The 11,995-nt window shown below is 44.1% G+C and overlaps 1 protein-coding gene across 3 annotated transcripts in view; it reads right to left on the reverse strand.

Annotated features, from left to right (window-relative positions):
- Positions 1-11,788, reverse strand: part of LOC147732730 (NXPE family member 4-like) — a 572,962-nt gene extending 561,174 nt beyond the window's left edge. For 2 of the 3 annotated variants that reach the window (XM_086957286.1, XM_086957290.1), the window contains exon 1: positions 11,601-11,780. The gene's annotated coding sequence lies outside the window, so the exon portion shown is untranslated. Of the gene's footprint in view, positions 1-11,600 lie in introns of all 3 variants that reach the window. The other variant, XM_086957288.1, reaches the window with a different exon arrangement.
- Positions 11,789-11,995: the final 207 nt, after the last annotated feature.

Genomic DNA, 11,995 nt, shown 5'->3' on the forward strand with positions numbered 1-11,995 from the left:
TCTCCCTCCTTTCCTCCCTCTCCCCTGACTCTCCCTCTCTCTCCCTCCCCTGACTCTCCCTCTCTCTACCTCCCTCACCCCCCCTGGCTCTCCCTCTGTCTCCCTTCCCTGACTCTCCCTCTCTCGCCCTCACTCTCCCTTCCTCAACCTCCCCTGTCTCTCCCTCCCTCTGTCTCACCCTCCCCTGACTCTCCCCCTCCCTCTCTCACTCCCTCCCTCGCCCTCCCCTGACTCTCTCACTCCCTCAACCTCCCCTGACTCTCCCTCCCTCTGTCTCTCCCTCCCTCGCCCTCTCTCTCCATCTCTGTCTCCCTATCTCTGTCTAGGCAAGGTGTATTAATTCTATTAGAAATATCACAATAAGCAAGAGCTATTTGCTGCACACATCGAACCACCTTCTCCAGCCTTCCCAAAATCTGCAGCACATTATTAGTGACTCCCTAATGTAGAGGGTGCACGAGAGCTGGCTGGACCACTGCAGCAGAGATCAGGTGTAATCCGGAGGGCAGATATTCCAAATAAGGCTGGGCTGATTCAGACTTTCATCCCTTCAGTGTCGATAAAACAAATGCTACTCGAGGCTGTGCAGAGTGATCTCCAAGTTCATGCTTGGCTCGGTTCAATCAGTCACGGGGTTTGTCCTGGTCACTGTAATTGTCCAACAATCCCCCCCCCCTCCCCCCCTACCCCCCTTCTCCTCTGTGGCAGCCCGGGATGAGTCAGCTTGCCTGGCGCGCACACAGCCGGAGCACTTCACAGGTCTTTAAAAGACCATTAAATCGTTAATGAGGCTTTGTTCTGTTTCACCTCTTCTGAGGCCCCTGCAGCTCCACTCTATGGCTGGAATTTCCCGGCCCCCCTAGAGCAGAGCCTCTCCGAGTCAGGCTGCATCAACCGGCGGTGTTTACTAAAACTCTTGAATTTTTTTTAAACTGGTACATGTCTGCAAGGTCCGGCGGGCCGCCAAGGAAGGCTTGCTGGGCCGCCACTGGCCCGCGGGCCGTACTATGAGTACCCCTGCTGTACACCAACATACACCATTTTTGGGAATCATGGCCTTTTGGTCATTTTTGAACAAATGCCCTGTTGAATATTTTGAGCATACTGAGATATTGCTTGATATGACGAAACTGGTACTTAAAAATAACGTTTTCCTTTTTTATAACAAGTGGTATAGGCAGATACTTGGGACCGCTATGGGTTAAAGATTTGCTCCATCCTTTGTCAATCTCTTTATGGGCTGGTTTCAGGTGGAGTGGATCTGGGGCCCAAGAGGGGGATGCTGGATCAACAACATCTATTATTGGGGAAGGTATATCAATGATTGCCTACTGCTATGGACTGGTACCGTTGGTGAATTTGAGGAATTCTTCATTTATCTTCATGATAATGATTACAATTTGAGATTTACAACACATTATGACACACAATGAATTATATTTCTTGAGGCTAACTTATACATTGTGCGGGACAAGATATGTAGTAAAATGTATAGTAAGAGCACAAGCTGTAATGCTGTACTCCATGAAGAAAGTTGTCATCCCAAATGTCAAATTAATTCCATCCCATACGGGGAAATGGTAAGGGCCCCTGGAATTGGCTTTGAACAAATCGAATTTGGTGAGACTATAAGAGACATAAAGACTAGATTTAAAATGAGGGGCTATGACCGTAATCTTGTAGAGAATGCTGCTAATGAGGCATATAAATTGCACAGAAAAAACACGCTGAAACTAATTAGCAAAAAGAATCATTCATATGGGACTAACAAAATCAGACTGGTGACTAATTATAACATTGAGAGTAACAAACTATATAGGGCACTTAAGAAACATTGGTATATACTAAGGTCAGACAAAGTTCTATTGCCATACCTTACGGTGACGCCTAACATGACATATAGGGAAGGGCTAACACCTGCTAATATGGTTAGTCCTAGTTACCCCCGAACACCATTTCGGGGGAACTGATTGAATGACCAACTGAAAGGCTTTCACAAATGTGGAAGATGTAGCACATGCAGATCGGCCATTGACAGGGTGACCCAGCTTAACTTCAACAATACTGGAGACTATACAATAAGGATTTTTATCAACTGTGACACAAAGTTTGTGAATTATGTAATTATATGTATGTGCAGAAAAATGTGCATTGGAAGCATAATAAGAAGCCTACGTGAGAGAATTGCTGAACATTTTAGGGCGCTGAAAAATGGTAATACCAGATACCCCATTGTCTCCCATATTGTGCAGAATGAGCGAACTCAACAGAATCACAAATTCAGTTTCCATAGAATTGATCATGTGAAAAATGACCCCCACGAGGTGGTAATAGGGAGTTACAGCTTAGACGCAGGAAAGCGCTGTGTATTATGAAATTGAGGGCAGTTGAACTTGGTATGAATGTAGATAGTGAATTACGGTACTTTCCTGGACAATGAGTTCACTGTTTATGTATTTGCTACTGTCCGAATTATCGCTGAGATGACTTATATTATGAGTTCACTATAAATAGTAACTTGTTACTGTTGTGATAGTTGATATTCAAATAATAATATTAATGTGATGAAATGATTGAACACTATTGTGGGTTACATGCTCAGACCTACTGCATTCTGGTGTAATACAGAGCTACCACAAGTTTTGATTACTGATTATGTCAACTTGTAAGACACTTTTGCTATAATGTTAATGTAATTGCAACTATGGACAAACTGTTATCACTTATTATCGACTTGGGGCTTTGGGATCTTATTGCCCTACCCTGGTTCCACATATATCTTTTCCTATTCGCTCTACCTATCACCACTAACCTGTCCTCCAATCCCTAGATTTTTCTTCCCCTTTTTTACTGAGATAGGTAACTTTACAGATAGATTACTCTGGCACAAGGTGTACTTTTTGACCACTTGGCCACGTAAGAGGCGGGCTCAAGCCTTGGATACATATTTGGTTCAGAGATGGGTTTCTTTAACACTGGGTGCATTTTGAATGCTTGGCCACGGTAATGACAGGCCCAAGCTTAGGATGTAATGAGGGAAAACAGGAGTTTTTATATTTTATTGCCCTCTCTAGGATGGCTAGTTTTCTTTTTATTCAGTAACGGTAACTTGGCAGTTCGTCACATGATACAGTAATAGTTACTGGTACGGGAGCATTATAACATAGTTCTGTCCGTTCAACCTCAATATAGGTGATTATCGGTCTATTATTTATCTAGCATTTACTACTATTGAAATTTATTTTGTTGTTGTTCCATTCCTGTATTATCCAACTGCATTTGGCTTTTGTTTTTGTACGTGTTGCACCCTTTAAAGGTAGGGGACGTACGTTTTGATGAACAAGTGACGTTCTGTCACAAGTCTCCAGAGCTGTGTATATATTACACCACTCCAAGATGGCATTTGTACGTTTTGATTAACACATGACGTTCTATCACATGATTCAGGAGTGTGCGTAACGAACGTCACTCCAAGATGGCGCCCACGGTGCACGCCAACTGGAGGGATTTCCACTACGTTGGAACCCATACCAGTACGTTATGTAGGCACATCTGTTTTCCGCAGTAGCACCTGTCAACCTTACAGAGGTTTTGTTTATAGATAGTTGGGAGAGATTGTGGTTCGTATTGGAAGTTGGGTATTTATATTAAGTTAAAAGTTAGCATCAGATTGCACATACTTTGTTGGATAATGTATTAAATGTCCCGGAAACGTTATGCCCTACCTGACTCTTATCGTTTATGTTCACCAGCCATACAATTTTAGATTTAGAAAAGCGTATGGAGTTAGAGGTTTTAACTGAGGGTTTAGATTTAACCGAGACGCTACTACACGTAATGTCATATTTCTCCATGAGGCATAATTGATCTCGTCAGTAGTTACCTGTAGGGACTCACGTGCAGATTTTACATATACTTACCTTTTTTTACAGAACCCTGAGTGTGGACTGAGTTTTTGTGACATTATATGATAAATGATTATTAGTTCTATTACAAGTGTTAGCGTTAATACTGATCAGAGATACTTTGTCTTGATCTAAGACCAGTAAAAGTGTTGTTTCATGTTTTTAAGCACTGATGGGGTCTCTCCTAAGGATCCTAGTTGTATGGAGGTCACTATGAGGTGGAGCAGTGAATATAGCATGCTTGTAACTTACTATCTTGATATTGGAAGAATAAAGAATTGGAACTTGGAATAACATACAAAGACTTTCTCATTTATATTGGAATAAATGTTACTCTATTGAGTGCTTGGGGGAGACCCTTTGTTTCTGCTGTATCCCTTCTGCTGTGGGGATTTACGTGAATGAATTGGTAGCCAACCCCTCTCCCCTTAGGGCACCAACCTATACTAATTTTGTATTTTCACACTGCCCAACACAATTTTTGAGCGCCCGGTCCCTTGATTTCTTGCCTGGTTACCAATCCGTATCTTCCACAATTACAACCACAAGGATAAGGGGGGCAATTTAATACTGTCAGTGATGAAGGGCAGGCATGCTTCCTTGTGTGTATTAAAGTTGTTACATGCTGTGGGGAAGCACAATAGTCTTTTGATAAATTTGTGCTTTATGACTTGGAGTGCCTTGACGTCCGTTATTCCCAAGATTGCAGCCCCTTAAGTAGCAATTGCTGACAATTTGACCAGATACATTTGAATAATTTCCTGTTTAGGCTTGCTGACCAGTTTTTTTGAGAATCTAGAAATTCTGGCAACGCTTTTGGCCACGCGATGCACTCTAGTCTGTACCATCTCCTTCCAGTTTAGTTTAAAATCGAAAACCACACGTAGATAATTAAAGCTAAGGACTTGACCTTTTTTTTTTTCCCCAGCAAGGTGCAATCTCTTTGAGCTTTTTTTTTTTGCACTCCCCCTCACCATATTAAAGGTTTTACTTTTGTTAACTTGGAGGTCCAATTCGGACATAAAGGCTGAAAATTGAATAATACGATTTTGGATGGCCAGGGGGGCCCTTGCCAATAACACTGCATCGTCCGCATAAACAAAATTGGAAAGGTAGTTGACTGTACCTTGGGAGTGTCTTTCGAATTGTTAATCAATGCTTCATTTATTTTGTTGGTATAAAGGGCGAATAGGAATGGGGCCAGGATGCACCCTTGTCTGACGCCCCTCTAGATTTTGAATGATGTTGTGCATTCACCTTGCCTCCCATAATTGACCATAGCTGTGGCGTTGGTATAAAGCTCTCTAAAAAAATTAATAATCAACATGTCCCCTTCCATTTCCACCATGATATTCAACAGTGTGCTGTGCATCACACAATCGAAGGCTTTGGACAAGGCCATGAAGGCCAAATATAGTTGGCCTTTTTTAACCAAAGAATACTTTTCCACTATTAGTGTCAAGTTAAGGCACAGATCAGTGGTGCCCCTACCCTGCCTGAACCCATACTGTACTTCAGCAAGAATCTTCTGTTCCGCTGCCCAGGATTCAAGTTTGTTTAGGAGGAGCCTTCCCATTAGTTTAGCGGTGCTGTCCAAGAGGGTAGGGGCCCTGACTTAGCTATTACATTGAAATCCACCATCAGCAAGGAGGACCAGAGTGATTTGTTTGTGAGAAAAATATCCATTGGGACCCCATCTGGCCCGCTGCCTTCAAAATTGGTGACTGAGACAAGGCAAGTTCCATTTCCTCTAGATCAAAGGAAAGGTGGGTTTTATCCGTAGTATAAGGGCAAGCTTCTAAAATGTGACTCTTTTGGTTTTGGAAAATATCCTGAAAATGCCTTATCCAGGAGTCTTCATCAATGTGAACATCCAGCGAGGGCGCGCCACTGCCTGTCAAAAAAGGCAAATTGATCACCGACCAAAAAGCTTTGCTGTTGTGGAGGACAGATGCTTGCTTTAAATTTTCCCATGCCTCAGATTTAAGCTGCCTCTGCCTATTTTCCCGTGCCAGTTCATATAGGTATCTTAGAGTGCGGATGTTATTAGTATCTCTAGGGTGTATCTTTAACACTTTCCTTAAAGTCGATGAGGCTAGTGAACAGTTCTTCTCGAACCAGCGGTGCTGTGGGGTGTCTCTAACAAGTATCAGATGTGTTAACTGATGTGTAATGTTAATTACAATATTACCAAATGTATCGATCACCTGCGTGTTGTTTAGCTGTGGGTCTAAACACAGTAGGATCTCCTCATATTTGGACATTATGAGATTTGTTACGACTGTGCTGTCATATTGTCATCTATTTATCCCATTTTCATACAAAGCCACTATTCCTGGCTAGAACCGGCTTAGGCACCACTATGCCACTGCTTTTCCTATATATGTTCCAGAGTAATGTGCATGATAACATGGCAGGATCGCTAAATTAAATAAATTTAGCCTTGGTTTTAGAGATACTAGCACTGAGAGTAACTGAGGAGATTGTATAGTCAATATCGTGGAGGAGTGTTCCGTGCTTTGAAAGATAGGGGCTAGGTGCCCAAGTCAATTTTGTTACAGAGCTTGAGTTGCCATGTGGTTAGTAAGCTGTAAAGAGCATTTCCATGGGGGTCTTGATCAAAATGAGTAATAGGGGCATCCCCATAATCTGAAAGCCCACATAAGTTTGTTTCTCATCTTGGGCATGCTTTTGAATTAAAACCTCCTGCCCAAATGAATTGTACTGGATTTCGGTGGTTCTCAACTAAGTTCTCTATAGTATTACCTAAATGCTCAACTACCACCTCAGGATTGACAAAGTTATTGTTATAGTAGTTTAAGAGCAGTACACCCCATTTGTTAAAGCCTTTGATTAAAAGGATGTGAAAATAGGGTGAATCATTGACAAACTTTAATATGTTAAGTGCAACTGTGTTAGATATCAGTCGGAGTAGGCCACCCTAGGCTCTACCCACTTTAGAAGGTACCACCAAAGTTTGAAATGATCGATAACTGTTAACAAATAGTGGGGCAGTCTCCCAGGTTTCTTGGGCACAAATAATGTGAAATTCAGGAAAACTTTAAACCACTACTCATTACATCGTTTGCTATTGTAACCAGCTCTATTCCAGGAGAGTAGGGTGTAAGTGGTATTATTTACTCCGGTGATGGGGACCCTATTATGCGATCATTCTAAAGGTTGGACCTCATTGCTCCTATCCCGCCTGCCTCCCCTGCATCGTATTTTCTTCGATCCCAAAGACCTCTTGATAAGTTGATATCTGGGAACCCTCATCGTTGTTCTCCAGTCAATCACAAGAGTCTAAGGGGCCCATTAGGATGGCGGGCGGATTGCCCCCACCAGGCTGGCGGTAGCCATTGCCAGCCTAGAGGGGGCAATCCGCCTGCCATCAGCACCTAAATTCCCTCCGCCATATTAGGATGGCAGGGGGGACCGCTGCGGACGGAAAGACCGTCCGCCACTTTTCCGCCCCGGTCGCCTTGCGGCCAGGGCGGAAAAGGTTTAATATGGTGGCGGTGTCTATGAGACACCGCCAGCCTTATAAGCATGGGCATGTACAAATGCCAAGGCATGCGGAGACACCCTTCAGGGGCCCGTTGCGGGCCCCTGCAGGGACTCCGGGGCTGGTGGGGGGTGCACATGGGGGGTACCTATGGTACCCCCCAGCATTACAAAGTACAACGTGGCAGGCACCGAGCGGTGCCTGTCACGTTGTGCTTCGTAATGCATTGCATGTATCTTCAGCTGAAGATACAGGATGCGCCCGCCACTGTGGTGGGCACATCCTAATGCCCCAAACGGGACCCCCGCCCCTTATGGCGGGCGGCCCCTAGACACAACAGGATGACGGGCAGACAAAGTGTGATAATGGAGTTAATGGAGTTAATCTATTGGAGGAGAGAAAGCCCGTAGTTTTTGTGCATCAGTGGCCTGCTATTAACTGTTGGAGATTCTATAACTATGTGTTTTATCTTGTTACCTATGGAACTGTGGGGTTTATAGAAAGACCCCAGCAGTGCCGGGAAGATCTGATTCGCTGTGCTGGAAGGAAGTGGGTGTTGGAATATTAAGTCTCCCACAACACGTGGGCTATCAAAACTTATTACAATACAATCACCCTCATAAGCCTTTGCCGTTGGTCCTACCCATGGAGTTCTCCTATAATGAGAAGTTTCTGGGATGGGTGCCATGATCTAGTATGATAAGTAAGCCAATGGCGTGATTTATCCATGATCTGACTGGTGGATTCCTTTTGAGTTGGTCTTAATATCGGGACATTTACCAGAATTAAAACAAAAAGTCAGGTCACGGGTGGATTGAGGGTTAAATGGTTTATTCTTTTTGATGCTGTGCGGGATCCATCTGTGATGAATTGGTGATAGTGTTGTTAATGGACCCCAAAGATCTGGGTCTGGCCCACCCTTCCAGCTGTCTGCTAAGAATTGTTCTGTCCTCCCTCAAGCCCAGGGGAGAAGTACCTGTGGTTCTTAGTACTGGTAGCCCTTCAGATGGATCAGAGCCTCGGAGGTGGGGCATGTTGACAGTATGTGCCTTTTTTGGGGGCAGGCTCTGAGGTGTCCATATAGCTTCCCCCACCAGCCTGAAGATGTGGAAAAAGAGGCATAGGGGGTCATTTGGTAAGGGTATAGACTGAGTGTTAGGTACAGTAAACTGTGTTAGAGAGGACCTAGTTTTTAACAGGTCCTGGATTTAAAATTGATGGAATCCAACCTTGGAAAAATTGGTTGTAGCAAGGAAGCTATTTTATCTAAGACATCCTGTACGCTGGGAGGTGTCTGCAGTAGTTCAGTATTGCCTTTTGCGGGATCAAGCAAAGTCTGTGATGGTATAGACTTTCTTGGTTTCTTCGATTTTATAGGGGCAAAGTTTTTTTTGTTGGATCTCACTTCCTCTTGCCGTTAGTGACTGAGGAAGGGGGGGACTTCATTATCAGCGTGATTCATCATACTCCCGTTTTGCGAGCCCCTAATAGCGATTCATAGCGAATCGCTATTAAGGACTCGCAAAACGGGATTCATGTAGGAACATGCAAAAAAAATGTGATTCCTACTAATTCCTTATTTGCGATTAGCAAATTGCTAATCGCAAATAAGGAATAACTCCCCATTCATTCCTATGGGCCAAAAGGCCCATAGGAATGAATGGGGAGTATTCCTTATTTGCGATTAGCAATTAGCTAATCGCAAATAAGATAGCGATTGAAAGGGTGCCAGGGGTGTCCAAAAGACACCCTGTAGCACCCCTTAAATGCTAATATGAACAGGGGTTGCGCACACACATGTCCAAAGGACATGTGTGTGTGCAACATGCAACTCAGAAAAATGCTTTTAAAAGCATTTTTCTGAGTTATCGCTATTTACCACGAGGTTTGACCTCGCGGTAAATAGCGGCCCGAAATTGCGATTTCGCAATTTTTAAATGGATAATGAATTGCATTTAAGGAATCTCAAATAGAGATTCCTTAAATGTAATCCATCGCAAATATGCGAAAACGCAATTACCGATTTTTGCATTTGGGATGATGAATCCCAAATGCAAAAATCTCACTCGCAAAGGGCCAGATTCTCAGAATCTGGCCCTTTGCGAGCCGAATCGGGCTTCATGAATTAGGCTGTTAGTTTCTTAAGTGTGGGGGAATAGGTGTGTCAGCGGGGGCATCTGAGTAGCTAGAGACAAACTGATAGCTTCTGACGGACCCTGAGTCGGTATACCATCAGACACCCTGTTAACAAGCGGGATCCCTCCACTGCATGCAGGACCATCTTCCCCCAAAGAGAGTCTTCTTTCTGCCCGGGTGATCTCCTTGGATATGGCATTGGAGGCTTTGAATAAAAAGGTATCAAGCATGGATATAGTTACCCCTGTAGAATTCACAGGTATAGTCTTTTTCTTTCCAAAGAGAATCAGTATCAGCTGGGCTGTAGAAAGGCAACCAGAAGCCAAACATTAGAGGGGGGCAGCACATCCTCCTCTGGGCTCCAACGGGCGTGGGTGGGCCCACCCGGGCCCGCCCTTGTCCCAGGCATGCCCAAGCGTATCCCAGGCGTTTCCGTGCGTGTCCCGCACTGTAGGAGGCCGCCACGGTTTTTGTCAGAGTACGGCTCCTCCCAATCGCAGATGCACAGGTGAGAGCCAGGGGACAGAGTCCCACCCCAGCAGTGGCAACAAATAGTGTTTGTAGCTTCCTGCGCTGCAGGAGGCCAGCGTAGTGAGTAGGGCTCCTCCCCCTCGCAAAAGCACAGGTGAGAGATGCGGGACCGAGTCCCACCCCAGCAGTGGCAACAAACAGTGTTCGTAGCGTCATACGTGTGTATATAAGTGTATAGGAAATGTAATATAAGACAAAGGACTACAAGCTGCATGAGTCACAAGTCATCCTTAGAGGATAGTTTAAGAGTGCTTGGTCTAGAGAAGCACAAACTCAGAATTTAAAATGTAACATCATGGTTGAGAGTTCTCTTTAATAATCAGAATTTATTTCTACCCATAAGAACCCTTTTTACAACATTAGGACAATGAAAGACTGGGGGAACAATCATAACTCTCTAATGTATAAATTGCAGTTTGTACCCACATTCACTATGCAAAATGCAGCTCATACAAAACGGTGCAGCCGAGCTCCAGGCTTGCACCACTTATCATTAATATAACAACAAGGGAGGAGAGAGATGAAGTGGATTCGTTCTCCCTGAACAGACTTACTTAAACAAAAAGAATCCACCTAAAGATGTTGTTAGAGTGGTCCCTTCAATGGTGGGAGCACACAGTGTTCTTTAAATACCCCTCACACACCAAAAGGACCCTTGGTGTCATGCTTCATCATTGGGGTCTTGGCACCCCTCTACGGGATGCGGCGTGCTGCTAACCGACGGCTACGTGGGAGCACTTTTGGCTATGTGTGGTGCGTGTGGTGTATGTTGAGTGAGTGGTGGGTTCCAAAAGTGAAAAAAAGTTAATATTAAAAGGTACCTGGCACGTGAGGTCTAATAATTTTAATGGGCCTCTGTGCTGGTACTAGTAAAAGGGTGATTTTTAGGTATTTTGTATGTTAATGTACAACACCTCATGTATGGTTCAACATGCTTCGAAGCTGGGCTTCTTCTTCAGGACGGGGTGCACAGATCCCCACCTTACTCACGTCGCCGTGTTTACTTGGCGTACCTATAAAAAATGATTCTTTTTATTCTAAGCTGTAAGAGTGGCTACTATGTGCCTACTTATGTATTCATTGATATCTGCACTGAGAACCTGAAAAGCATAGGGAAAAAAAGAACACAAAAAGGAGCATATGGTATTACAGTTTTCAAATATCCAAACATGCTGGTTCAGTGACCTAGAGAAAGTGAGGGCAGCAACATCTAGACAAAATTTGTCATCCTATTATTGTGAGGTGCCCTGGTAAAAAAAAAACAAACACAAGAAACACATACATGTAACATAAAACACACGCTCTATAAGGAAAACCTGTTCAGATGATGTTATGGACAGGGATCTAGGTATATAAAAAATGGGATTTAATGTTAAGGAAATCAAGTTTAGTATATACTTGCTGCTAAAATAATGGTTAGCATCATGAGCCTCTAGGACGGTGGGGTCGTAGTGCTTAATAGCACCCTGGAGAAAGGTAGGTAGAATAATCAGTACCACAGGCATGGCCACGTGTTTACTCACTTGATGGAAAAAGTGTCCCTGTAATCTGTCTCGGCTATGCCATACTCACTACCGCAGGAGAATCCCGGCGCTTGACTGCCCCCAACCGCGGCTCCGTCGATAGTGACTGAGGCCTGGTGATTGAGCCTTAAATACACCCATCAATCTTAGTTAATTGGTGAAAATCGGGATATAACAGACAGGCCATATAAGGTCATTCCGGGCTTCATTGTCATCGTACTTGCCCCAACTGGTAGTGACATTGAACGGCAACTGCGCAATTGCAGGAAACGCTCATGCAACTATGCAATATGAGAAAACAGTAGTGGACTGTTAACGCGCATGCGCGTAGTGAGCGGCAGCGCCACGGTAAACTGCCGAAATGATTCTCTGGCCTGCCAGCTTCTCTCATTGGG

This window comes from Lissotriton vulgaris, chromosome 2_1, assembly GCF_964263255.1.
Source record: "Lissotriton vulgaris chromosome 2_1, aLisVul1.2, whole genome shotgun sequence".
Lineage (NCBI taxonomy): Eukaryota > Metazoa > Chordata > Amphibia > Caudata > Salamandridae > Lissotriton > Lissotriton vulgaris.